Below are 27,457 nucleotides of genomic sequence, written 5' to 3'. Positions count from 1 at the left end.
GGGCCTTTCCTTTCTGTTCAAAGCTTCTCGACACAGTTACGGATTTACCAAATCCTCCGAAGACGAGACGAACCCTGTCGCTTCATTGTGTGAGCACTGCTCTCAAACCCCACCCCACCCACCCACCCATCCATCCGCCTACAGCTTCTCTCCTCCTCTGAATAGAGATCGTGGGCGACAGGCAGGAAGTTGGTTTCCAGTTTGAGCTTTTAAGCATTTGGGGATTGGTTTCAATTTAATGCTCCAACATGAAGAAGAAAGAATCAATTTAAAGTCGCTCGGTCCCCTGAGCTACCTGGTTGGGCGAGCAGCGGAAATGACAAAGACAGAGAGGATAGAGAGATAAAAAGACAAAGAAAAAAGAACAGGGGGGTAATAATGAAGCTAAAACTTAAAGTTTTGAAATAGAATAAACACAAAATATGACAAATTTAAAAAAAAAACAACAAAAAAAACGTGCTCAACAGATCAGTAACATGACAGAAACTGCATAAAAAACTGAAAGTTTTTTTTTTTTTTTTTTTTTTTTTTAACAAATAAAATGATAAAGTGGCAAAAATAATCTTAATTAATAAAAATTTAGACTGTTGATTAAATTCTGAATTTCTGAAACAAGTTTTATAATTTATTCTGGACATCAATCTTTATGAACAAATGAGCTGTAATAATCCATCGATTCAACGACCAAGGAGCTAAAAGTATAGTTGGATTCAGTAATCTGTCCAATGTTATTTTGAAGTAACACTTGAAATCATTTCTATTTTCTTTATTAATCTGATGAGGATAATGCAGATTTCAAAAGATATGGTCTGCAACTATGATAAAGTCAGACTGGTTATTGTAACTAAAGCATCAAAATATTTGGTTTGAGACTCTAAAACATGATATAGAATAAAACCTACACAACCTATCCAGTTTACAAATGTGCATATATTCTTTTAGCTTCTGCAAAAACAAAACAAAAAAAAAAAAAAAAAAAAAAAAAAAATTGGAATTTAGGTCAGGAGAAAAACTAGATTAATGTATTCAATTTTTTTTTTTTTTTTTTTGATTGGTTATTGATTAGAATATTTGGAATATTTAGGGGTGTGTCCTTTTGATTGAACGGTACTCAATCTCTCGCTTCAAGTAAGAAGAACTCAGAAAATTTGCGGTTTTTAGCCGGTTAGCAACGTGTCTTAGCTTTAGCCTGCTTACCTGTGTTAGCTTATTAGCTACTGTTATATACAGGTTAGCTCGGTTAGCTCTTAGCTACAGGCAGCTCGGAGTTCGCTTGATGTCAATCATCCACCATGATGCTCACAGCCCCCCTCTTTGCCCATATTTGTAAATTCCAGGCGAGACGGCATGCATGCCCCTGCCAAGATGGCGATGTTAGGAACCGCCCACCGAGCTTCAATTCAGCTCTTCAGGAACCTATGGGTGATGTCATGGAGGCTCTGTCCAGCTTTTTATATAGACTCTATGGTATAATCCAAACAAGTAAGTAACTAAGTAGAAAAAGCACTTTTTACAGGTTAAAGATGTTCTTCCAGTTATGTGGCTATTAACAGCTAATTCAGCATCCATCTCACATTCTGCCTGTACTGTAAGCTCACTGCAGCCAGAAAGGATAGTCTCATCTGGGCACTTGTTCTGTCATTTTCTCCCTTTCTTTTCCTTTCTTCCTCTGGTAATGTCTTCTTGTGTTTTCTGCTGAATAAGCACTTTCAAAACAATCAGTGTGTTTATACCCATTTGTTTACATGTTAAGCTAATTCTCGGCTGCAATGTCATGTAGTGTCCCGGATAAAACATTATGTAGTCTAGTTTCTCAGCCTTGGGATGCTACTGGGCAGCGACAGCTTCAAAATGTGCATGATAGATGTCACTGAGCCGTCAAATGAGCCATCTGAACGCAAAGTTTTAAGGTCAAGCAGTCCTGCAGTGTAAATTTAAACACCACAAAGTGCTTTGCAGTTGTACTGAGTGGAAGTTCCAGTGGTGCAGATGTAAATGTTTAAGATAGCCAAATTATCCAATGAATGTTTGCTGTCCTGCAAAGCACTTAAGTAAATTAACTTTAAATAATTTCACCAGTTGGACCATTCGAAGCTTATCTGAATTTGTGACAGAGGGATAAAGAGCTGAAGAATGTGCAAGCAGGAGGAAAGATGCTTCCACATAAAACCAAGATGAGAAAACAGCCAAAGACAGCAAGGACTTCAGAGATGGAGGGTAATTAAAGCGGTTTCTTAAGGGGCTGTTGAAGCAAAGGTTCCCAGCAGTGGACAGGAGGAGAGTTAACATGACAGTTGGCAATAAATCTTAAAGCAGTTTTCTTTGTTGCAGGGCAGATAAACACAAAGGCAAAGACACTGACAGAATATAAGAAATCTCACAATGCTCTGCAGTTAATTACACCATTAATGACTCAGCCAGCTTTCAAGTGAATAAACAGCAGCTTTGTGCCTCCTGCCTTTTGTTTCTGGTTTCACAGCCAACATCTTCCAGGTAGTGGAGCTGCCGGAGCCTCAGGAGCTTCTCCAGCAACAACACCAACAAAAAGAGCTTCTCATATTGGTGGAAGGCAACGGCTACTGTTTATCTGCCAGCAATTAGCATGGCAAATGCTGCAGTTCTGGCCTGCGTTCAGCATGACTCAATGAGCAAATACATAAGCAGCATAAAGTCGACGGGGAGAATGCAAAGCGATGCAGAAAATAAACCAGATATAACAACACAAAGGAGAAGAGCTCAGAGACAAACAAGATGTTTTACACTGAGAAACTAATCATCCACAATGCAGATCTGCTTACCGCCAAGATGATTAGTCACTTCACAATCTCTGGAGGTGTGTCATGTCAAAAGACAAAGACAGAAGCATCTTGTTCTCATCAGTGTTGGAAAATAATCCTCATCACTGAAAGGCATTAACCCAAATTTAGAAGCAGCAGAGAAACTGTTGTTTTTCCACAGAAAATGACAGTGAAAATGACCAATATCGCATAGTAAATCATTGTTCATGATGTCAGGGAAGCCGGACAGGTACTGGCAAACCAAAACTTAACTTTTTGGTTGGGAATGGTAATTAGCAAGGCCAAGTCTGTTGACAAATGTAAACAACATAAAGGGAAGTAACATGCAAGCAGAGCTTATGGCTGAACAAAATAAAATAATGCATCTTCTTAACTGCTTGATCAAATTAAGCATCACAGGGAAGCTGGAACCTATTCCAGCAATCACAGGGTGCGAGGCAGGATGCACCCTGGACAGGTTGCCAGTCCATCACAGGGAGACAAACAGCCATTCATGCTCACACTCACTCCTTGGGAAAATTTAGAGTAACCAGTCAACCTACCATGCATGTCCTTGAACGGTGTGAGGAAGCCGAAGTACCTGTAGAGAACTACCTGACCATAGCTGCTAGCTAATGCTAGGCTCGGTTATCACAACTACAGTGATGTTATTGCTGACAAACAGACAATGTAAAACTCTCTTTGCTAACTAATAGGACCATGTATAATAACCAGACTGTAGAAAAGATGGACGGAGCCTTTCCAAAGTCACCTCTAGGTTTCTGAAAAGCTGAATTGAAGCTTTTTGGGCGGTTCCTACCATTGCCATCTTGGCAGCGTCAAGTGTGCTGTCTCTCTCAGAAATATACAAAAATGAGGTAAGAGGTGGAGCTGAAAGGTGGTTGAGAGCATGCGGGGTGAATAATTGACATCTATCAAACTCCAACCTGTCTGCAGCTAAGAGCTAACCTGACTGTGTTTTTAATCCTCCTGGGACTGAATGGAGTCGGAGCTCAGTTTATTGGACAAGAGCTGTAAGAACATCATTCGGTGCAACTCCGAAATAATAAATATCCATCCATTTTCTTAACTGTTTAGTCCAGTTAAGTCTAATGGGAAGCTTGAACTTATTGCAGCAAAACATCGTGTGAGAGGCAGGTACACCCTTGAAAGGTCACCAATCTATCGCAGAAATAATAAATATATATTCCTGTAAAATTAATGACTGACATATATTTGAAATATCTACATAATGAAGATTTAATAATATATGTATATATTTCTCATACATTTTTTGGGCTTTGATCATTTTGTGGGTCCTGCTGCCCCTTAAGGCACATAACTTGTGAAGCAGATATGACGCTATGCGAATATAAGGGTCAAAAATTATGTCTGACAACATTTTCTTGATGGTCCCAAAAGCCATCATTCCCATTTTTTAAAATTTTAGGTAAATTTTATAAACTAAATATAAAAAAAATCTGCTAGATCCACATTTGGAACGGATTATGGTTTGTGCCTTAGAAAGGATCCCGTGAGTTTACTGACTGTCTCGTCCCTTTACACAAGTAAAAGGACAGATTGTCTCCACACAGTCTTGACGGAGTAGAAACCATCTATGAGTGTATCAACACTAAAAAAAAACCTGTTCATCTGTCATGCAGTCTGACATATAACTAATAACTCAATATGTTGTTGAACCCTGAGAACATTGTCAAGTTTCATCCTGATGACGGTGATGCCCCGTCAATGTGGCTCAGTGTTTATATGATACATTCTGTCTCATATTTACCATCTACCATTGTCCATAAATATTCTACAGTAATGTCTCCTCGGTTGGATGCCACAACCTGAGCCGATGATATGATTCTTTAGCAGTCAGTATGTACAACCAACCACATTCTTCATACATCTCCATTAATTTCATCATTTTTCAGGCAGTGTCAGGTTGTTATTTTCAGCCGACATGCATTCTGTTAATGGCCTCCTCTGCTCTCTGGACTTTGGTATTCATAAGATCTAGGCTTGGTCTCGGTCAGCAGTGCATTCAAATTCAAAGCTTTCCATGTGGAGCTGAAGACGTGTCTTTGCATGGATTTATTTCATCCCTGCAGGTGGATCTCAAACTGGTCGAGATGATTCCATCATGACAGGCTGAGCGGAGCGCAAAACCAAAATCCGGATGTCGCCACATTCCTGAAGGCCACACAAATGACGCCAGAACAACGTTGATGAGACAAGCCGGAAGTGCAATTAACTTGAGAGAAGCAGAAAAACGAGAAGTTAACCATCCTACAGGATTAACTGGGGGAAGAAAACGGGCCTACAAACGCCTACAATACTCCCACCTTTCACTTTACGTTAGCAGTAAGAGAGATGTTTTCTTTTTCTTTTTTTATCAGATGGAGTGTGAGCGAAGGCAAGACATTTCATGTTTGCTCTCCTGACAGTCGTGTCAACGCTCGCCGCTGCGAAGCATGGATGTTGAATCAGGCTTGGTGTTTGTTCCTCCACGACTTGACTCGACTCCACTCCGTTACTGTCTCTGTTCAGTCCTGTGTACACAAATCTGCCAGGGAAAAGGTGTTTTGAATTGCAAATGACGTCGTGGGAGCAATCTCTGTGGATGGAGGGGGGGTTATGACAGAACTCTCCCTCTACTGGATGGGTGTAATGTAACAGAAAGAAAGTGTGTTTACAACCGATACGATCTGTAAGTGGTGAACCGGTGGAGTAAAGAAGTGTTTCCTCTAATGGGATGCATTGACTAAAATTACAACGCCTGTCCTCTTCTCTTCCTCAGAGCTCCATCTTGACCTCTCTCTGTCCCCATCCTTTCTTTTCTTCTCCAGCATCCCCCCTTTTTCTCCTCCTACCCCTCTGCTTTCTCTTCTTCATTTATCCCTTTGCTCTTGTCTAAAATTGAGAACAGAACAGCTGGTAATTGAAGATCATTGTCTCTCTTCAGGCCCTCAGGATTTGCAATGCCTCTTACTGCAGTTCATCTGTGCCTGCCAATTTTTTTGTCCTTTTTTTTTGTTTTCTTTCCCTCTCTTCCTCCTTTTCTCTCTCTTTCCTTATAAACTGCACAAGCCCCTTTTGAAATTGTATTTTCATTTGAGATGGACCAGGAGCACCCATCGTGTTTATGCCACCTTCCTCTCATCAATTTTGCCTCTCTCTTTTTCTTCCCCTCACTTCATTTCAGCCTGTTCTCTCCTGTGAATTATCTCCTTTCAGTCCGGCTTGGACAGGAACTCCATTTTCCTCCTGATGGATCTTAAAAAAGAGTAACTCTGCAGTTTGGAGCGAGCAGTCGTTCACCAGTCGAGCAAACTGGAAATAAAAGAAGCTGAGAAGATTCTGATCAAGTGATCAGTGTTCCCGACTCTGAACTGAAGGTACAGGATGATCTGACCTCAGGAAGTGTCTGTACTGTTTAGTTCGGATAAAGTGACTCGTATTTGTTACGGTCTCAATGGGCTGTCAGACGACAAGATAAACTGCCAACTTTTTTATTCAGCTACAATAAAACTGATTTCTTTGACAGTCTTTTATTCTATAGAAGTAGGAGACCTTACTTTTCCTTCGTAGAATATTCCCTAATATTATCTGACAGCTGGAACCAGTCCTCCTACCTCAGCAAAGGTTTTGGGAAGTTCCCTCCACCATTGTGGCAAAATGCCACCTTACTGCAGGAACACGACCCCAATTTGTTCTTTAATTAGAAAAGTGTCTCAGACTTTTCTCATAAATTACTGAGACTACATTTAGAATTCCATCATATCCAAATAATGAGCTTGGTGCTCCTCTATGAATGGAAAACAGATTATAGAAGAATACAACACACCGGATGGTGTGACATAGTCCACACAGTCAGTGCTCCATATTAAACCCAGAGACTTGCTTCAGCTCTGCAGGGAAATCTGGATCACAGTGATGTAGCTGCAGAAAACAGAATGCCCATCTGCTGACACCAGGAGAAACTGGTTTAGAGCGGGGATACTGATCACCTGTGTAATGCAGTGAGCTAAATCAGTTGTGGCTTATTTCTCACTAATTTCTAATCCACATTTACATATTTGTCCCTTTGCATGAACAGTGTCTGTAGTAGTTTGCAGTCGTGTGATCACAACTATTAATGAGAAATCATAAACCCTTGCATTTTTGTACAACCACTACAATTTTAATGTAACATTTGCTTCAGTTACATGATGTTTTCTAATTCGGAATAAATAATTCAGAATTAAAAAAATACGACATTCACGTATATTCTCCTTCAAGTTTACATGGAAATAATAATTCCGAATGGAAGTTTACCTGAAAAATCTTTATTTAATTAAACTTTGGAGCGGTGTTTTAGGAAGGGTTCTGATTGGACAGAGGGTGCACATGACATGTGATGCATACAGGAAATAAACAAAGTTCTTCTCATCTTTTCAGTCGTAACTTGTACAAAACTACTTCATAAGTACCTATTTCGCCACTATTTTGATTATAATTTTAAAGAAACAACTCGACACTTTACTTTTTAAGGTAGGCAAAACAATGCGTATCACATATATATATATATATATATATATATATAATATATATATATATATATATATATATATATATATATATATATGTCTTTGCAAAGAGATGCTTACAGTGTTGCGTGAAAATGACAGTGTGCCCTCCTTTGAGGTTGACCTGTATAAATATACTCTATGGTGGTTTTAAAGATGAAGGTTATATACAAATTCAGTGTAAAGATCCGGAAACACCACACTGCAAATTGACAGTTTATAAATGAAAACTTTAACACCATCTCACTGAAAGCAGAGGTACGAGTAGCGCATTTCAAAGCTCCTATGTGGAGACTGTACAGTGAGTTATATATGCCGCTAACTTCTTGTCAAAACAAACAAAAATGATTTATGATTTATACACATAACCTTTCTGACTAATCAATATGCCAATAAATTTAGTATATTCCTAAAATCACTTAACAACATATTTATTTCCAAATTTGAATCTAAATTAGAATAAATATACAATAAAACATTTTGAAACATTCTCAAATGCTTTAAAAAATAAATAAATAAATAAATAAAAAAGTACTGAAGGGCTGGGAGGCTAGCAAGCTGTCCAGCGTGTTTCTGATGATTGCTGGGATAGGCCCCAGCTCTACCATGACCCTAAACTGGACATTAAAGAAAGTAAACCACTGTTTTGTTTCAACTTTTTAAAATAATAAAACTTAAACAAAATCAGGAATTATTGGTTGCAACGATAAAAAAAAAAAAAAAAAAAATTCCAATGTGACTGAACACAGAAATAAAAAAAGAAAAATAAGACTGACCAATATAGGAACTTTTACACTCCATTAATGGGGTAATGGTCAATAAAAAGGAAGAATAACATTTGAGACCACCATCAAGCAACGTTTCCAAAGAACTTTAATGCAATCAACATCATAATGGAGAAAGGAGCCTCAAACAAAAGGAACGAAAGATGGAAGCAGATCACAGACCAGCCATGCAATGAGCCGTAGGTTCGAGACGTGAAACCCAAAGCTCAGAAATCAGGACTGCTGGTTGCTCTCAGCTAAACTCAGAAGCAACTGAACAAAGGGAAGTTACAGCAGTATAATGCTGGCAGCATTATATTTAAATATATTTATATGTATATATATATATTATATTTATATATTACATTTCCCTCTCTTTGCATTTTAACTCCAGGTGAGTTCTTCCAGCCAATCACTGAGGAGGAAACAGAAAACAGGTTTATCAGTCACACAAAAATAAGAACACCAATAGTATCAGAGTACAGGTAACAGTAACATACAAACCCCACTCTATAAAACACTGCTGGCTCCAGAATAATTTGTTCAGTTTGATAATAAGAAAAAAAAGGGCAGGGGCGATTTAGTGAGGTATTAAATTGTACTATAACACCGGTTCATTTGTTAGCTGATGTTGCATTCACAAGACTTATTTCATTACCTACTCTGTCAGGTTCATTTGCGCTTCTATTTTTCTCTTCCTTCAACTCTTCGCTTCTGCACTTGATCTGATTGTTTTTAGCCAAAAAAAAAACAATAGAAAACATAAGCATGTAACGATGGCGGTAACCAAAGGTAACGGGTGAGGAAACGTTCCAAGATGGCTGATGATGCTGTGCAGTCAACAAAGCTCCCAATGGTTTGGATTTTACTGCCTCTAGCTTTGACAGTCGTTCTGCCTCAGATTATGTCCAGTTTGTTTTATTCTGCAGGACACATAGCTTTGTTTTGCCTCTGCTCACACTCCCTCACTTATCAGCTGTAAATAATGTTTCTGTTATTACCCAAAGCAGCCCAGTTGTAAAGCAGCCTGCGTCAGCTATGAAGCAATGAAATACTGTAAATTGGCTAACTGCATATTGAGCAGCCCCGGCTCTGATCATCAACCTGACTGGCACTTTATGGCAGTGTGAAATTAAAAGGACCTGATTTTATTGCAGCTGGACATCACTCTCTACCTCGTGAGCGCATCTCGAAGCAGAGTAGCGTCGAGCGGCGTGCTTGATGATGTCAGAATGGACCGAATGTCGTCCACCTTGAGCCATAATAAACATGGTGGCAGCAGCGGAGGGAATATTGCAGGAATCAGCGTTCCGAGCTTTGAGAAATTAGCTTGTCTCCCTCCCTCACGGTTATTGATCACCTGACTTCCATATACATTTCCACATAATAGGCAGTGCTGACTTAATTAGTCAAAAGACAGGCTGGGTAATTACGTGTCACTTTAACAATGTGTTTTATTGCCTACAAGCTCTGCTGGTACCGAACGAATCTAATGGTGGATTTAATGCAAAGTGGATGGGGGGAGGGGGGGGGGGGTAAGACGGAGGTTATACGCATCAGAAAGGATGTAAAACCACAAACATGTTTACAGTGAAAGATGATTTTCAAAACTATAATGCTTTATGTCACAATGTCATGTCACTAAAATGACCAGGATTGTTTTCCATTTCCTACAGTATACATACCTTATGCTTCATACAGAGTAACAGCATCAAAATGTTCCAAATCGTGCAGTTTAACCGCTGAGCTTGGGCTTGGCTGCACCCGCTTCTGGCCTCTCTCAGATTCTGATTTAAAGTAGGGTTAATGAACGGGTCTAACAAGGTCTGGCAGCTGGGATGGGCGAGCTCCACATAGCTCGCTCTCTGAACAGGCCCCTCAGGTCTGCCAGTTTGGGTCGTGTAACTATGGGAAGTCTTTCCGCCTTCCTAGCCTCTAGCTCGGCCTTCAGCTGAGTGTTTGGCTCTTGTCATAGTTACTTATATCTTTAAACATGCCCACTCCGGCAGCATTTCTGATTTGACGTGCCTGTTGGGTGAGCAGTCATATATGTTACTGCTCCATATGATGAGAAAATATTCTACATGATACATTTATGTATCATACTGTATCTATGGTACTTTATCTGCATGTTTGTTTCTTAATGAGGTAATATCAGATTTGACGGTTTTGCTTTGTTCTTTATAGTTTATGATCATGTACAAGTTTTCAGTTTCGAAAGCCTAAAGTTCAAACCGAAGGGTGTTATTCTCTGCTGAACTACCTGAGATGTCATGCTCACATTACAGGCCTTTAATCTATAACACTGAAATGAAAGGCAGTGATTTGAAAGTTTTACATTCAGTAAATTTGTCAAATACAAACAGAAAGTTTTGCAGGTCTCTGACTTCTTTCATTCAAACTCAGTTTAATATTCGGGAAACAAAACATGATCATTGTTACCTATTCCAGAACGAGGAAATGCTAGAAATTGGCCTTTTAATTTCTAAATTAAACATAAATAACATTGAAATGGGGGGGGGGGGGGGGGGGGGGGGGGGTAGGGGTAGGTGGGTGGAACCTATCCCAGCAGTCTGGGCGAAAGGCAGGGTACAATCTTGACAGCTCGCCAGTCCATCACAGGATAGGAGGGTAAGCGTTTGACAACTAATTAGGCAGAGCTTCACTAAGTTAGACAGTCTAAGAACTGTGGAACAGTTTCAGAAAATGCTTCTCTTCATGGATGTGCAGCAGACAGAAGTGCAGCAACTGTATGATGCTTCATGACAGTGTGCCGCAAAATCTCTGAGAAACGTTTCCGACACCTGGTTGAATTGATGATTCCAAGAATGAAGGTAGTTCAGGAAGGAACAGGAGTCCAACCCGATAAACCAGACCATGAGTGATAGGACCAACTTTCCTTTTTGCTCCTTTATCCCAAAGTGTCCTGATATCAAAGGCATTTTTGTCTTTTGATTTTTTTTTTTTTAATTTTGTGGACAGGTTTTCTTTAGCCTTTCTAAAAAGCAGTTTTTATTTTAGTGATTGATAATAAATGACCTGTCGGCCATTTTATCAGACATCACTGCATGACCCTTCACGTCAAACCGCCAAGCCACAGGAATGCTGTTAGGCCTCAACAGGTTCAGACCAGAGTCCACACTGAGCATGAAGAAGCAGCATTTAGCTGTTATGCTGGAATGATTTTATTGTTTTTGTACTATTTGTTATTGCTTTTTAGTAGTTTCCCATGCTTTCTTTCCACCCTCTGCAATTCTTCCAGTGTTTTATGTAACACTGAAATGTCTTGTACATGAAATGAGTTATACAAATATTGTTGCTATGCCTTGATGTTGGTTGGCGACGCGCTGTTATTCAGAAGAAGAAGAAAAAGCAGCAGAGCGGACCAGAGACGCTTGCTGTCACTCCTTATTTCACAAAAGCCAATTTGGTTAGTCTAGTCAAAGAATCGGTAAGTTATGTGAAATAAATTAAGTGTACAATGTTTCATACTAGACAAAAGTACACGAGCAAACCAAATGAGAGGAAAAACTATAATCTGCATGTTTTAACCTAATTTTCTCATTTTTGGGCCCCAGATATTATTTACTGGACGTTACTGCAAGTGTTCATCAGTGCATGAATGAAATCAGAAAAATCTCCTAAGCAGCTCATTTCTGTGATTAACAGCTGATGTTCTGGTCCAAGATTCATTTAATATGTGAACCCTATTAGATTCCTAGTTACACTGATACTGAATTCACAGGGTTTTGGTTATGTTGTCTTGTAAGTATATATCTTTTTTGTTTTCTTGCTTTGATGAAAATTCCAAATATCCCCTTTTTTAAGTTTGTTGGGATCCAGATTTATTTCTGATTTCTTGTAAAACTTGTCGGAAATGTCTGTGTGTGTTGGCCAAACGCCCAGCTGTTTATTGTGGAGTTATGTGCATATATGCTGAAAATGGCTCTATCTTGAAATGGGATCAAATCCTGTAAGTCATTCCTGGATCCTGATGCTGATCTGGATCCCTGACCAACTCCCAAAATTCAATGCAATCCGAGTTAGACCAGGAATCATTACCAGAATAACTATCATAAAAATCCATCCAGTAGTTTTTGTGTAAAGTTGCTACCAAACAAAAAGATGAATACTGGCAACATAACATAACATTGTTAGTACCTCTGCAATGTAATGAAGGTGAGGTTTTACAGTGATGGAAATAGCGGCGTTAAATAAAATGATGTTACTTTCTTCAGTGACAGATATTGAAAAGACGTTCCATGGTTTCTCACATCCTTACTAATGAAAATGACTTAGAAGTCACATTCTGAAGCTGTCTTCATCTGACTGGGGGCTTTACAAAGAGAGAAAACAGCCTCAGTGATGATGACATGGTAAACTTAGAGTCAGTGTGTGCAGGCAAACACATGCACACACAGTTACACACAAACACACACACTGACGACCAAGAGACAGACGCAGCAATGACGAGTCCGTTGCTGGAAGAGTTTTCATCTGGAGTTTTCACCAGTTTTCCCTTGCAGGGATAAAAGACAAGAAGGTTATGAGAAATGTTCACGATGACCTGAAACAAAGATGTTGTGGAAGCAGTCAGAATCACGTGCACTTTTCCAGACGAGGAGATGAAGACACACCATAAGATTAGTGTCCGAGCTTTTTCTCTATTCTATTCTGTCCAGCCTCCATTTCAGTCATTATTCAGGTCTAACGGTCAGTTTTAGTTTTAGTTATCTGTATAACGCTCTAAGTCTGTTACTAGCTAGTAACTACAAATGTTCTAAAAGTAATGTGTCAAACACTGTTGATTCATTTGTGTTTTTTATTACAAGTCACAATATTTTATACTATTGTATATTATTATATTTTGTCATTTATTTTGTCCCCATGCTCAACAGGCATCTTACAAATACTATGTGTTATTCAACACCTGAAAAAGAAGGCTGAAGATGAAGGACAAACCACATCTCTCCCCTCTTCTGTGTCATCACCCCTCCTCCTCTCTGACAGGAGATGATTGGCTTGCCCTTGATTTTTTTTTCTTTTCTTCCTCTAAAACATGTCAAATCTGTATTTCTGGGGCAAGACCGAGAGGAATTAGGTATAAAAAAGACTCATTCCATATTCCAAAACTCATTTTACCATCAATTCCTTCTTTCTCCGAGCTTCACGGCCTACAGCCAGAGATGGAGGGGGGTTCAGAGATGTGGCCGCGGCAGTCTCCATCTGACGAGCTGCTTCATTTATTCAGAGGATCAGCTGTCAGTCCTGTCAGCGTCTGGAAGTTTAAATGAGCTTGTCGACCTGGACAGCGTTTTGGAGATGGATTAGACTCCATATTTTAACTTCAGAGCCATATCAGAGGGTCCTTGCGTAAAAGCTTCAGTGGAGGAGAAAAAAAATAATGCTCCAAAAACATTTTTTTTCTTTTTCTTTTTCAACGCTGATGGAATAAATTGATTGTGTTTACATAAATGTGCATATATCATGGTGTTCTAAAGTGGAGGGTCGTTGAGGGAAACAAAAGTTAACTGCACTTTCAAATGCAGTCATTTTTGAGAAGCAGAAAAAAAGATGGAAATCCACAACTCTGAGAGCTTTATTCATGTTTCTATTCTGTTGAATTTCTCTTGGATGTTTTTCAGAGCAAGACGGCATTAACTGTGCTTGATTAAAGGCTTGTTAACCTTTATGACACTAAAACTTTGACGTAAATGTATTGAGCAGTGTGAAATCGCTTAAAAACATAGAACATCCCAGAATGAAGCCATATTGAGTAAAGGAGCGGCAGCAGCAGGGTGGAAAAAATAATGAAAAATTGTAATTAAGAGAAAGCAACTTTACTTTGCTTAAATTCTTCTCAAGTCAAAGTAAAAGTACCCATCTAAAAATCTACTCAAGTAAAAGTAAAAAAAGTATTAAACTTGACATTTACTTTAAGTAAAAGTTACTTAGTTACTTTCAACTATCTGGCGTACTTTGATTTGAACAAAGTACAAGCCATGAATCCAATCCAACAGTTTTTTTTTTTAAATAAGTTTTTAAACAGTCCAGCAAGTTCAGCAAGAATTCAACCCATGTACCTCATCCATGTAGCACATCCGCGCACGCCCACACATTTTCCTTTTTTGAGTGTTGAACATGACTGTAGATCAGGAGCGGCGATGGACTATCCATGATGTTCACCTTAATGTTCAGGCTGATGTCTTTACCCCGCATTTAAATGTGTTACTCAGTGACGGAGGCGGTTTCCAGTGCAGGGAAGTAAAGTACTTGGGTCAAAATGTACTTGTGTAAATGTAAAATTACCATTTCAAAAACTACTTGAAAAATTACAAATTACTCCCAAAAACTACCATATTACAGTAAAGTGAGTAAATATAACTTACCTCTGGGCAGCATGTCAGCAAGAATAACAAGTGACGAAGAGTTTCAGGTGTCATTTTGTCCCTTTTTTAAAGCAAACACATCTCCAGATGCTCAGCGGTACACAGGTTGTTTCTTGATCCTTCAGCAGTCCTGACCTGTTGGTGGCAGGTCAGGACTGCTGGAGGCAGGCAGGTCCAGAACCCGTACCCTGTTCTTCCTTTATGCAGAATGTGGATCTTCATGGTGTCGTTGACACCTGCATGGACATCTTTGGAATTGGTATTAGCTTCTCCATATGCTGCTGCCAAATCTCAGTGAACCTTTCAGGGTTAAACACCATATTTTGAACTCCGGACAAGGTAAACATACAGCTTCTATTTTGTACAGTAGAAGTATTGATTTTCAAGTACTCATTGAAATATAAGAAAGCAAAAATGCTATGTCAACTATAATGTTGATGTGCAGCTGGCTAGTTTTAATCTTCACCAGGTAGTAGTGCGTTATTACCACCACAATGTGACGTTTATTCACCAAACAGTGAGGCAACTACTGGGGAAAAATAACACTAAAAACTATTTCTAGACTGCAGTACAAAATGTGTAATGACTGAAAAAGCCACCATGAGTCTACACCAGTGAGGGACCGTCACCTTCTTCCTGCAAGTTTTTGATATGTCCCTACCCCAAGAGACCCAATTCAAATGAAAGAATCACTGTACTTCACAGGGTGTTGGATATGGGTGACAGGAAACGGGTGTGTTAGAGAAGGTAAACCTCTATAACTTCCAGGACTGCAGCCATGAGGAGCAGAGTTTCCACAACTGGTCTAATACAATAATCAAAGGTCATTTGAGAGTGAAGCATCAAAAAGAAAACCCATCCACCAGTCAGCTTAGTTCATTCGTTCTCTTTCACCTTAGGAGGTGTTTCTCATTTAGACTTAAGAGTCTCCAGTCCACACTTTGCAAAGTGCTTAGGTCTTAGATTGTTTTAGGGGTCTTTGCAGAGCCTGCACCTAGGGGTCCCACCTGGTGTGGAAGATCTGGGCTTCTATTGCTTCTATTCCTCTGTGCCTCTGCTCTGTCCTTCAGTTCAGTCTTCTCTGGTCAATGGCAGGACTTGTTTACATCCACTACCTCACCACTTTTTCTCCATCTCCTTTTCATCCGGGTTACATTCACCAAGTGTGTCATCCTACAGAACCATCTGTCTAATGTATTCCTGAGATTTGGATGTTTCTTGGATAGTGGCTCTGATGCTCACTAGTCCCCGCCCTCCCTCTGTGCCTTTAGCATATAGCATCTGGACACTGGATTTGGAATGGAACCATTCATGCATGGTGGGCAGCTTTAGTGTTTTAACATGTGTGGTCTGAACTTCTTCAGCAGAGTATCTGGTCACTAGCAGGACATGACAGTTAGTTGCTGGGATCTTGTTCTTGCCATTGAGCTGACTTCTCAGGACCTGCCTTATTTATTGCAGATACTTAACTCACAGCTTTCCTTGTGGCCTCTTCAAATACATTGCCAGTGAAAAAGTTAGTGTATATCCCTTTGTAGTAATATAGATGTGGACAACTAATCCATTAGCTGAAACAATAAACAAAGTTGATCATTATTTTAACAGTCAACTATTTCTTTTTGGAAGAGAGTTCTGTTGCACTGCAGAGACGCAGAACTTTATACAGCAGTGTGTTAAAAGACCAGCGTGGCCGTGAGCTACATAGAGAGAGAGAGAGAGAGAAATGTGCTGCCTGTGAGTGTGACCTGTCTGTCCAACATGTAGCTTATCTCACAGCACGCCATGCTCTTTCAGAAAGTTAGCTGTTAGAAAATGTTTAGAGGCAGTTTCTAACGAACTTATTATAGTAAGCTTATTGACAACGAGTCTGAAGTAAGGCTGAGTATTAAAAGAGCATTCCAGAGAGGCAAGGCTTCTCAGAGATGCAATATCTGCTTCCATCCAGATGTCTATTTCACGGAAGGCTTCATATTTCAGCAAGATAATGCTAAACCACACACACTGCAACCATCACAACATGGACATCCAACACAGCATGGCTTCTCAGGAGAAGAATCTGGCTGCTGAACTGTCCTGTGTGCAGTCCAGACTTTTCACCAACAGAAAACACTTAGTGAGGAGGTGGGCAATTCCGGTCCTCGCAGTTCTGCAAGTATTAGGAGTTTCGTAGCTGCGACACACCTGATACACATCAGACTTGATTAACAGACTGGTGCAGGGCTGCGACCCTCAAGGACCCGAGTTGGCCGTCATAAAACAATGATGGTCCAGGACTGTTGAGCAGCAAGAATCCTCAGACCAGAATGTGAAAACATTCCTCTTCTTAAATTCCAGCAGCCGCTCTCCTCCCTTCCCAGATGTTTACAGGCAGATGTATACAGATGTATACAGTGTTAAACATCATCCTGTGCCAAATTTTTCTGAATCAAAATCATCAGTATTTTATGCCGATGTGGTGAGGAAGGCTTCACCTTTTCACACCAATCTGCATCCACCAGGTGTAAGCCATTAAGACTAACCAGAGAGCCTTACAGATGGGCAGGTGTGCCTACTCCTCAGTCTGTCTCCTGGATCCATTCTGCCACAGCTCAGCAGCAAGTGTGGTCGGTTCTGCCCAGTGGTTATTGGTAAGTACAATCCATTTGTGAACGCCTGGCACTTTGGTCTCTGGGTTACCCTCTCTATTCCCCTGCAGCGTGGGAGTATGCCAGCTGTGGCTGCCATTGGGCTGCCAAGGAAGCTGAGCCATCTGATCCTCCCAGCATCTTGTTTGGCTGCAAATCTTTATTTCTGTGGGGTAGGCTGCACTTCGCTCTCAGGTCGGGCATCTACAGATATTGTTGGTAGTTTTGTACACCCAAGTAATTGACATGCTTTTTTATGGGCATACTGGTGAGGTGTGCACCATGGCATGCTGTTGCTGAGGGGCCTTTGGAGGCTCTGCTGTCTTGTCTGGTTCTCGGTAATCATTGAATCTCTTCTGCTTCATCCTGTGGAAAGACTCATGTCAGCGGCTGTGGTTCCAGTCTGGCATCCAATTGTTCCTACTGTTCCGTGGTGACATTGTGCAGTCTGGGGCTTATATTGATGATTCCAGGGAGGCCATCTGTCTTTAAATATTTGAATGGTTTGTTTTATTGTGTATTTCGTTTTGTAGTTTATTTTGGTTTGCTTTTTGCATGTTTTGTTTTGAGTTGTCAGTTTGGTCACCAGACCCCTCCGCCCATCTCCTGTCTGCACAATAGAAGGCTTTTATAAGTTTTAGCTTTTATCTAGTGACTTTTAGATTATCTTTTTTGTTAAATAAACATTGTATTTTATTGTGAAACTCAAAATTGCTGTCCAGGGGGTTTATTGGACCAGTGTTCTTATTGGCAATTTACTGGGGTCAAATTCTCTAGTTGGTGTTGGTAGACCCGTAGTCCTCCCCTACGCTCTCCACACTGAGGATCATTTTGTGTAAAACCTGTGTTACTACTTTTATTCAGTTAGTGTTTGGTGAATGTCTTCCTATCTTTACATGGGATATGCTCACTTTCTCATGTTGCTGACTTGTTGCCAAGTAATCAATGTAGTTGTCAAATAAAACTTTACTTTTTTTCTTTTCAAAGAAATGTTGCTATCACATTCACAATGAACATAAATTGTTGGTCAACATTTAGCAAGGCTTAAATGTGAATATGTCAGTCCCCTGAAGAGCACCATTCAGCTGTTCATGAAGAGTAGTTTTATTGTAGGACTTTGTTGCACAACTCCACACATGAAGAGTCACCACCACATACAGAATGTAAAATTGTGCCCATATCCATCATGCTTTTGAATTTCACCCTGAGATCATGTATTCCTTGCTTCTACCTCCTTCCCTTCATCCCTTGCAGGGCTCTTGGGGTCAGCACCTTCCTCAGAAACCCGAACCTTTCGATAAACATCCAGTCGCCCCTCTCGTTACATCCATTAGTAGGTCTCGTGGGAGGGATGGCGACCTCTGCTCCGGACAGGTAATGTGAAGAACTGATCGGGGAGGTGGAGCTTTCTCCCAGGTTACCTGTTAGCAGGTGGACAGCAGGGCGGAGGACATTCTAGACCTCCGTTATCTAATCTGTTGTCTCCTAATGAGTCATTGAGATGACTGTCCCTGTTGTGCGGGCCGAGGAAGGGCTGTTGAAGTCTTTGTGTCCCTGAGACTAATTACATCGTGGTCGTTTAGTGCGGGACAAGGCTCGGCTTCAGGTGGAAAAATTGATCCGGTTGTGGAGGGGAAAGTGTTTGTGCAGACTCAGAGAGGATGGCGGATTCCAGTTACCTGTGAATCCCCCTGAAAACAGAGCAGTCCTTGTTCTGGTCTTACAGTGGGAGGAGGGTGAGGAAGGTGGGGGATTCGTTTGATCCGGCAAATTCCTCCCATCTCAGGTTGGTTTCTCAGGAGGATTAAAAGTAGGATCGGCATACGTCTTACGGGCTTAAAATGGTGGCAGATCGTTGGCTGCAGTTCTTAGGATTGGATGTCAGGACCACAGACACTTCTCTCAGATTTGATATTTCTCATCTTACCCCCAAAAGAAACCAAATGCTTTTTCTTCTAAAAGAAGGTGAAAATATCACCTATACATCCCAAAAAATACTAAAAATTTGAGGGTTTCTGACACTCATTAATTAATCCCTAAACACTACGTCTTTGTCTTTTATGTAACGTATTTATATATCAGATAAAGTTTGCCTCCCAAACTAGTCAAGCATCAGAAAAGTTACAGGGTCATGGATAACAAATTTTGACGCTCTATGTAAAGCAGACATTTCTATCCAAGCCTACAGACACTTTCTGTTAACAGTAAAGACTTTCCATCACAAATTAAACAAAACTTGTGTTTTAAATAAAAGTGAAGCACATGGAGGCAGACAGTAGAGCAGGAATCTTCAGTCCTGGTGCCCGAGGGCCGGTTTCTGGCAGGTTTTTCCAAGTTTCCCTGCTGTAACACACCTGACTCAAACTCAGACATCTGCGCATGTCTGCTAAATACACACTGATTTGAATCAGGTGTGTTGCAGTGGGGACACTTGGAAAGCCTGCAGGACACTGGCTCTTTAGGATCCCTGCAGTAGAGTCTTCCTTTCAGAAACAACAAACCTTAAACTTAACACAAAGTTGTTGGAAAAAGAAATGAAAATATCCGAAATGTTTCATGAAAATAGGTTTAATGAAAGACGAAATGATAAAAATGACTTGGAGCTGATATAAAAGCTGTATATGAAAGGAAATGGTAGCGCAGCAGAGGTATCCGTACATGACTGTCGACAGCTTGGGCTGTTTGTGTCCAACAGGTGGTTGTTTGGTTCTCTGGCTTGAGACAACCTGGGCTGATGCATGGTGGGTTGTCATCCCTGGTCCGCTGGGGCCGGTGCTCCATGACTATGGGGTCCAGCTGGGCTTTCCTATGCTGTTTTCTGGACAGGTGCTTGGTTGTTCCTGTGGTGGATTTCCTCGGTTCCATACCACATGGTGCCTACTGGTGACCTGGGTCTTCTTGCTGTCTTTGTCTGCTTCTGATCTGTCCAGATGTAATTGCATGTTTGCACCCATCATTAAACACAACTCGTTCCTCCACAACACAAACACACATATTATAACAATTATATATTCACCAGCAGCTATGTTTCCTGGGATTGTGTTTTTCCTGTTTTGCTCAGTTTCTGTCAGGGTGTGGCAGTGGTAAGGATGCAGGATGGCGAAGGCAGGAGGCAGAGGGGTGCAGGCGTAAACGGTCTTAATAACATGAGAAACCAAATAGTCAGACAAGCTGGGGAAACGATACGGCTAAAAATGACAGGTAATCTGACAAAGGAAACAAAAAACAATTCAATAATTCAATTTTTAACCACTTATTCCCATTAAGGATTACATTGCAAGTTGGAGTCTATTCCAGCAATCACTGGGCCAGTGGGAGTGTACACCCTGGACAGGTCACCAGTTCATCACAGAAAGACAAACAACCATTCACACTCATTCCTAGGAAAAATTTACATCCATTAACATTCATGTCTTTGGATGGCAAGAGGAACCCAGAACACCCAGTGAGAACCCACACAGGGAGAACATACAAACTCCACACAGGTAGGCTCCTGTTCAACCCCCCCACCTCAGCCAAGGCGTAAACCAACAACCTTGCCGTGAGGCTACACTACCACTACGCCATGCAACCTGGAAGCTGAAAACTGGAAAAAAAAAAAAAAAAAATAGAATAAATAGACAGAGGACCTAATGAACAGGGACATGATAATGAACAGGAAGGAAAACAGGATACTCAACTTTATCTATAAAGCACTTTAACACAACGCCAGCTGCAACATATTGCTGAACAAAGTAATACGTTAAGAACATACAATACAGATCCAATACACAAGAGAAAAAATACCTACAAAATAAAACAGGAAACCAGAACTAAACATGACAGGACTGTAAAAGTAAACCAAAGAGTTTCACAAGAGTTTCATTTTTCTGTAGGTGCTCCTGATGACTTTCCACTTTTCTTCTAGTTGTGTGTTTTTATTTCCTTTAATTTTGCAAATTGCTTATTGTTGTTTGCTTTTGTTTTATACCTTTTGTTTGTTTGTCTCCTTTCTGTTCTCAGTGCTACCTCACTGCCCTTTTGAGCGGTATGGTAGCTGCTTTGCATTTCACAAGAGAGCATCATCAGTGCAGAACGACAATCATCGGCTGCTCACTGCCGACTCTACAACAGGTATTCCACCCACGCCATCTCAGCAGAGCAGCTAACATCATGAAGGACGACACTCACCCTGGAAACCATCTTCTCCAGTTGCTGCCTTCTGGCAGACGCTACAGGTTCATGACAGCGCACAGACAAAAAGACTGGAAAACAGTTTTTACCCTATGGTCATATGAAAACTGAACCATTGCCTATTTGTACAATTAATACCTGATTCCAACTGTATGACACAGACACTTCTTTCCACTATGCCTTTGGCACCAATATAGATTTTTGGATTTTGCTATGTGTATGTTTTACAGTTGGAACTGATGCCTTGTAACTGTTTAGGTTAAAATATATTGTTGCAGAATGTAATTCACAAAAAAAAAAAAAAATCTTCCGTTGGCAAAGCAGATTTGTTTTATTTTCAAATGGACGTCCAGACCCTCTGCTGCCATGATGGTGGACTTTAAACAGCTGCTACAAAGCATTGAAACTATTTAGCTCTGCGTATTAAATATTATCCTCTTTTTTTTCTTTAAAGTTTAATTCTTTTTATTTGCCCTCCTTCCTTGTCATACAGTTTCTACAGCAAAAACCTTCAGGTTTCTGGGAACCACTATCTCTGGGAACCTGAAGTGGACTCTGCACATGGACTCTGTAAGGAAAAAGGTGCAGCAGAAGTTGTTCTGTGACAGCTCCGAAAGTTAACCTGCCAAGAGAACTGCTGATCACATTTTACACGGCCATCATCCAGTCTGTACTCTGCTCTTCCATCACAGTCTGGTTCAGATCTGCCTCTAAACTGCACAAGCAGAGACTGCAACGAATTATCAGGTCTGCAGAGAGGATAATGGGGGTCACCCTGCCCTGCATCCAGGACTTGAATCTGTCCAGGGTTGAGAAACAGGCAGGTGACATCTATGCAGACCCTTCACACCCTCCACACACACTTCAAACTTCTCCCGTCTGGGCAGCCGTTTCAAGCCCTGTACTCAAAAACCCGCTGACAAAGGGTGCACGTTTTTTTTATCCCCAGACCATCACTGACTTGAACAAAGTGTATGCTGATGCACATTTGCACTCATCCATGTGACCTGCATTTGCTGTTAAATGTCACAAAAGGGTGGTGGAGGTGGACCCAAATGCAGGATCTGGAGGAAGGAAGGCTGAATGTAGATGTTTTCACAGAAAAAGACTTGGCAAAGAACACAGGAAGCTTACAAAAATGACCCAGCAATGAGGAACTGAAACAAAGGGGTATAAATCCACAGGAACAAAACGAGACACAGGGGAAGTGAATGCACCAAACGAGACCAGGTGAACTAATGAACCGGAAACCAGTGATGAGAAAACTAAACAAGGAAGACTACAAACTAAAACAGGAAAGCAGAACTAAGATACAAAACAAGAGACCATGCAAAACTAAGATTACAAAACACACATCATGACAGTGTAGATACCATGTAAATAGTTACAGAATAACCAATGTTCATTGTTGCTTGTACCCATGTTGCTGCTTTCCTGTATTTGTGTTTATTATAAAAGTATTTCTCTTGTTTTTGCTAATTCTTTGATTATTCCAATGTAAGTACAAGTCAGAGCAACTTGCCATCAAATTAAAATTCCTTGTTTGCTTGCACAATCATGGCGGATAAAGTGATTGTGATTGTCAGACTTCAGTAAGAGAACAAGAGTGATGCAAAACTCCTAACATTATTTAAATGAGCTGTTGTTGCACAGAATCATCCTACTGAACCAAACAACTACAAGCTGACTGCCTTCAGACCTGTTGAAGTGTCCTTGAGCAATACACTAAACCCCTGCTGAAGGCGTCCTCTGATCCCCTGAGGCGATGGACATATTGCCAGGGTACCAGCACTCAAACGCAACATGAAAAAGGAATGCTTGTTGTGAGTGGAGGCGGTGTGAGACACACCTTTATAATTATTTCAGAAGTACAAAGATGCACAGATGGTGTTAAACTCAGAGAGAGAAATCCTTCAACTCCTGGGGGGAGGTGATGGTACCTCCAGGTGGAAGTGGAATATCTGAGATGAAAATGTGTCAAGGCTAAGCTCAAAGGAAGAAACAGCTATGCAGAAATGGGATGGTGCAGACTTCTGCAGACTGGATCAACTTGCTACCTGGTTTAATGCAGCGTGATTATATCTGTAGTACCAGTGGAGCTGCGTGCGCTTTTTTTATGACATAAATGGTCTGAACAACCTCTCACCTAATTTACAAATTCAGGATATGTAAAAATTTGGTCATTTGCAAGTTACTTTATAGAAATAAATACATTTTCAAAAATGTATTTGATTATTATCCCAGTATGTGATCATTTTGTTTTTACCACCACCTGGTAGTAATAGGTCTATGGTAGTAAAGAACAGGATACTAGTTAATACTGAAAACTAGTTTTTGAATATGTCTCATATCAAAAATACTAGTTTAAACAGTTAAAATGATGTTGGAAATGTGAAACAGCAGAAATAGTTTCAGGGGGACTCCATTACAGCTGCACCACTAAACAAGAACCCTGTAGATTCTGTGGCAAAAGAGATCAGAACAACACCAACAATTTGCTGCACCACCTTCAAGCCCAAATCTTGCTTCTGCTCCCTTTGCATTTGTAAATGCAGATGTCCATTTTAAACATTGTCATATGTCGTCGCTCTTAAACGACCATGTATCTTTTGACATATATTCTAAATAATTTTATTTGGTAAAAAATACCCACTGATTGTGGGTAGTTTTAACATCATCAGGTAGAACAAGAAAAAAACGGGGGGGACTTCATCAAGATGATGTTTTATTTGTGTTTTCTTTATTCTTTTACTGACTACTACGGAAGCGTAGAGCTGTGATCCTCATAAAAAAAAGTTTGGGCCTTATTACATTATAACGTGATAGTTTTATTGTAAAAACGTGAAACGTATCACGTTATAACGTGATAAGTTTGTTGTAAAAACGTGAAACACATCACGTTATAACGTGATATGTTTTACTGTAAAAACGTATAACCACTTGAACGCTGGAGGGATTACATCTCTCAGCTGGCCCGGGAGCGCCTTGGGACCCCCTGCAGAGTTGGCGAATGTGGCTGGGGAGGGGGGCTTCCCTGGTTATGCTGCTGCCCCCGCGATCAGACCCCCGATAAGCGGTAGAGGAGGGATGGATAGATGGCACTCGGATGCACCGATGATGTTTGCATTGATAGCGATTCTCGTGCCGCTCAAGTTTCAATGAGAAATGATGCCACATCATGGGGATTGGACTCATTTTCCTTCTGTACAGACCCATGTCTTTTAAAACTGTCCTTCAACTACGCATATTTATTATAATGGATCGAAAGTGTTCCAAAGCACCATAATTTCACAATGTCTCAACCCAAGTATGAAGAAAAACTCTATCAAGTCCTGTAAATGAGCCATTTGTAATCTCCTATCCACCCCGCACACAATTTCCTCATCTAAAGTCGAAAATTACCAATTTCACGTTGTCCGATACATGATATGTTTCACGTTTTTACAATAAACTTATCACGTTATAACGTGATATGTTTCACGTTTTTACAATAAACTTATCACGTTATAACGTGATAGTTTCACGTTTTTACAATAAAATTATCACATTATAACGTAATAAGGCCAAAACTTCTTTTATTTATTTTTTTTATGAGGATGACAGCTCTACGCTTCCGTAGACTACAGTAACAAAAAAAAAAAAAAAAAAAAAAGCAAGGCGGATGAGATACCCAATGTCGTCACAATCTATAAGGAAAAGCATCTGGCTCTGACAGGCTGTCTAGAGAAATATGGACTCAAGGAAAATGATAAAGACACTGTTCACACTAAAATATTTTGTTTGTGGACGATATTCATTAATCTATTCTTAGCCGGTCCGTTGTAGTAGACGTCTTTTTTAAGACTGTGCAAAATATGTTTAACAATCAGTGAAAGACAGAAAAAATAGAGTGAAATCCAGGAAACTGGTTTCATTGAAAACATTTTTTCATGCCATCCATTAGTTTGTGTCATAACAGAGTCTACAAATGGTCAAACTAATCTCGTCAGTTTTGAATAGTACTCTTGTAAAGTCTAATCAATTTATTTCTCACCAACCAGTTTTCAGATGCTTTTACATGTACTTCAGTTTCATGCTCACTGGTTCTCTAAAAGCCTGTTAATATGGTTATCCTCAACACAAACATGCCAACAGGAAGATTAACAGAGTGTTGTGTCAAATCCAGTTTCACTTCACTTTGCCTTGTTTGACATAATGTCTGTGTAACTATTTTCCATCATTTATTCATCTGTGGTTTTACTTCACCTGCATTGTTTTTGATTATTTCATACTGGCTAAAGCCAGTGTTAAACACTGAACTGATGAAGTTTGCAGGTGTGATACTCTTCAGTTTTCATCATCAGTCCCTAACCAGTCTGTTCCAGGATGAATGGACTGGTGGGAGTCTGCCAGTGGAAAACACAGAGGATGATTTTACTTTGGCTGGAAATAAGTTGGATTCAGCTTCTCATTCCTAAAACAACCACATCTGAAGACACATGCTGAAGTTGATAGAGAGGTGATTCTCTGTTTCAGACTGCTCAGGTGAGCCATCTCCATCCAGTCAACAATACAACTAAATATGGTTGTAAACTTCAGATTCAGGATCAGAACTGTCCTAGTGGTTATTAAAAACCTGGAAGGATGTTGGTGAACCATCACTGCTGCATTAAAACTACTATTTAGTCTTGTGTGGGAAGTGCTATCACACGGATTGGCTTTGGTGGTTCTGGAGTCCAGACCTGAACCACACTCACAACCTCTGTGACGTGATGGAGAAGACTGTTCTAAGCTTAATGCAGCTCTAGAATGAAATTAATACTTTGAAGATGCATTATATATTTAGTCATTTTTGAGACCCTTCAGTGAGTCTTTTTTTAGATAAAAAGCGAATATCAATAAGTTTAGCGACTTTTTGTAGGGGTATCATGTACTCCAGGTAAATAACATTAAAAGAATGTGTATTTCTCTCTTCTCCATTAGCAGCAGCTGCAAAAGCCCCTCCTTCCACCGTACCGATGAATACACACTGCAGTCAGAGCAAGACTTGTGCTGCACGATGATGCCACTGATTGATCCCGCCCTGGTTTATTGTCACATAATAATTTTTACTAATGAAAATTAGTTAGAATTAAATCCTTTTTTTTCAGACATCAATGTAGCATATACGAGTTCACAATATTATTGATCGTTAAATTAACACATTCGTGCAATTAACAGCTTTGCCCTGCCAGCGATCCAATACGCTGCTGATAATAAGTTGGCCAAAGGAGGAAGCTCAGACCACGGATGTCAAAACATGGAAGCTGCTCACCATGCATGGAGGGTTCCACCCCAAGTCCAGAGTCCAGCGACTATACGCTTAGCGCAAGGAAGGGGGCCGGGGACCAGTGAGCATCAAGGCCCCTATCCAAGATGAAACATCCAAGCTCCACGAATACATCTGGAAGAGGGCACCATAGGGTTAAAGCACTTAGTGAATGTCTCAGAAAATGGAGTCTGGAGGAACACGAGATGGAAGAACCATCTGGAAGAACCAAAGCTATATTTATATATAGATGGAATAGATGGAAGAACCATATATATATATATATATATATATATATATATATATATATATATATATATATATATATATATATATATCAAATCAAATCAAACTTTATTTATAAAGCACTTTTCCTACAATAAAATGCAACACAAAGTGCTTTACATGATGAAAAAAAAAAAAAAAAAGGAAACACAACAAAGAAAATCCATCAGCCCCTCCCTTCTCACATTCAGACGCATACACACTCATACACACACCCAGACAACATCAATTTCAACAGTACTCTTAAACATGACGCATGCACCTACTTAGTTATTTATTGCTGAGCACAGATGAGCCTGGTAAGGAACACCATCGCAGGAGCCATCTGCACCAGGAGTCGATCAGACCACAGTACCAGGGGCACCGTTACAGACCAAAGCATGAAAGGTGCCCCTGCAGCCATGACCATTATGGCACCCAGTGCAGAGGGTTCCCTCTGAGGAAACACCGGAAAATATCCTAAAATTGATAAAAAATACATTAAAAGAAAAATAAAATAAACTAAAATAGTAGTGATAATAAAAACAAGAAATATTTCAATTAAAAACAATACAATAAAGATTATAAAAGCAGATTAAAAAAAAAAA

This window comes from Telmatherina bonti, assembly GCF_933228915.1.
Source record: "Telmatherina bonti genome assembly, chromosome: 12".
NCBI lineage: Eukaryota > Metazoa > Chordata > Actinopteri > Atheriniformes > Telmatherinidae > Telmatherina > Telmatherina bonti.
This window is presented reverse-complemented; position numbering follows the sequence as displayed.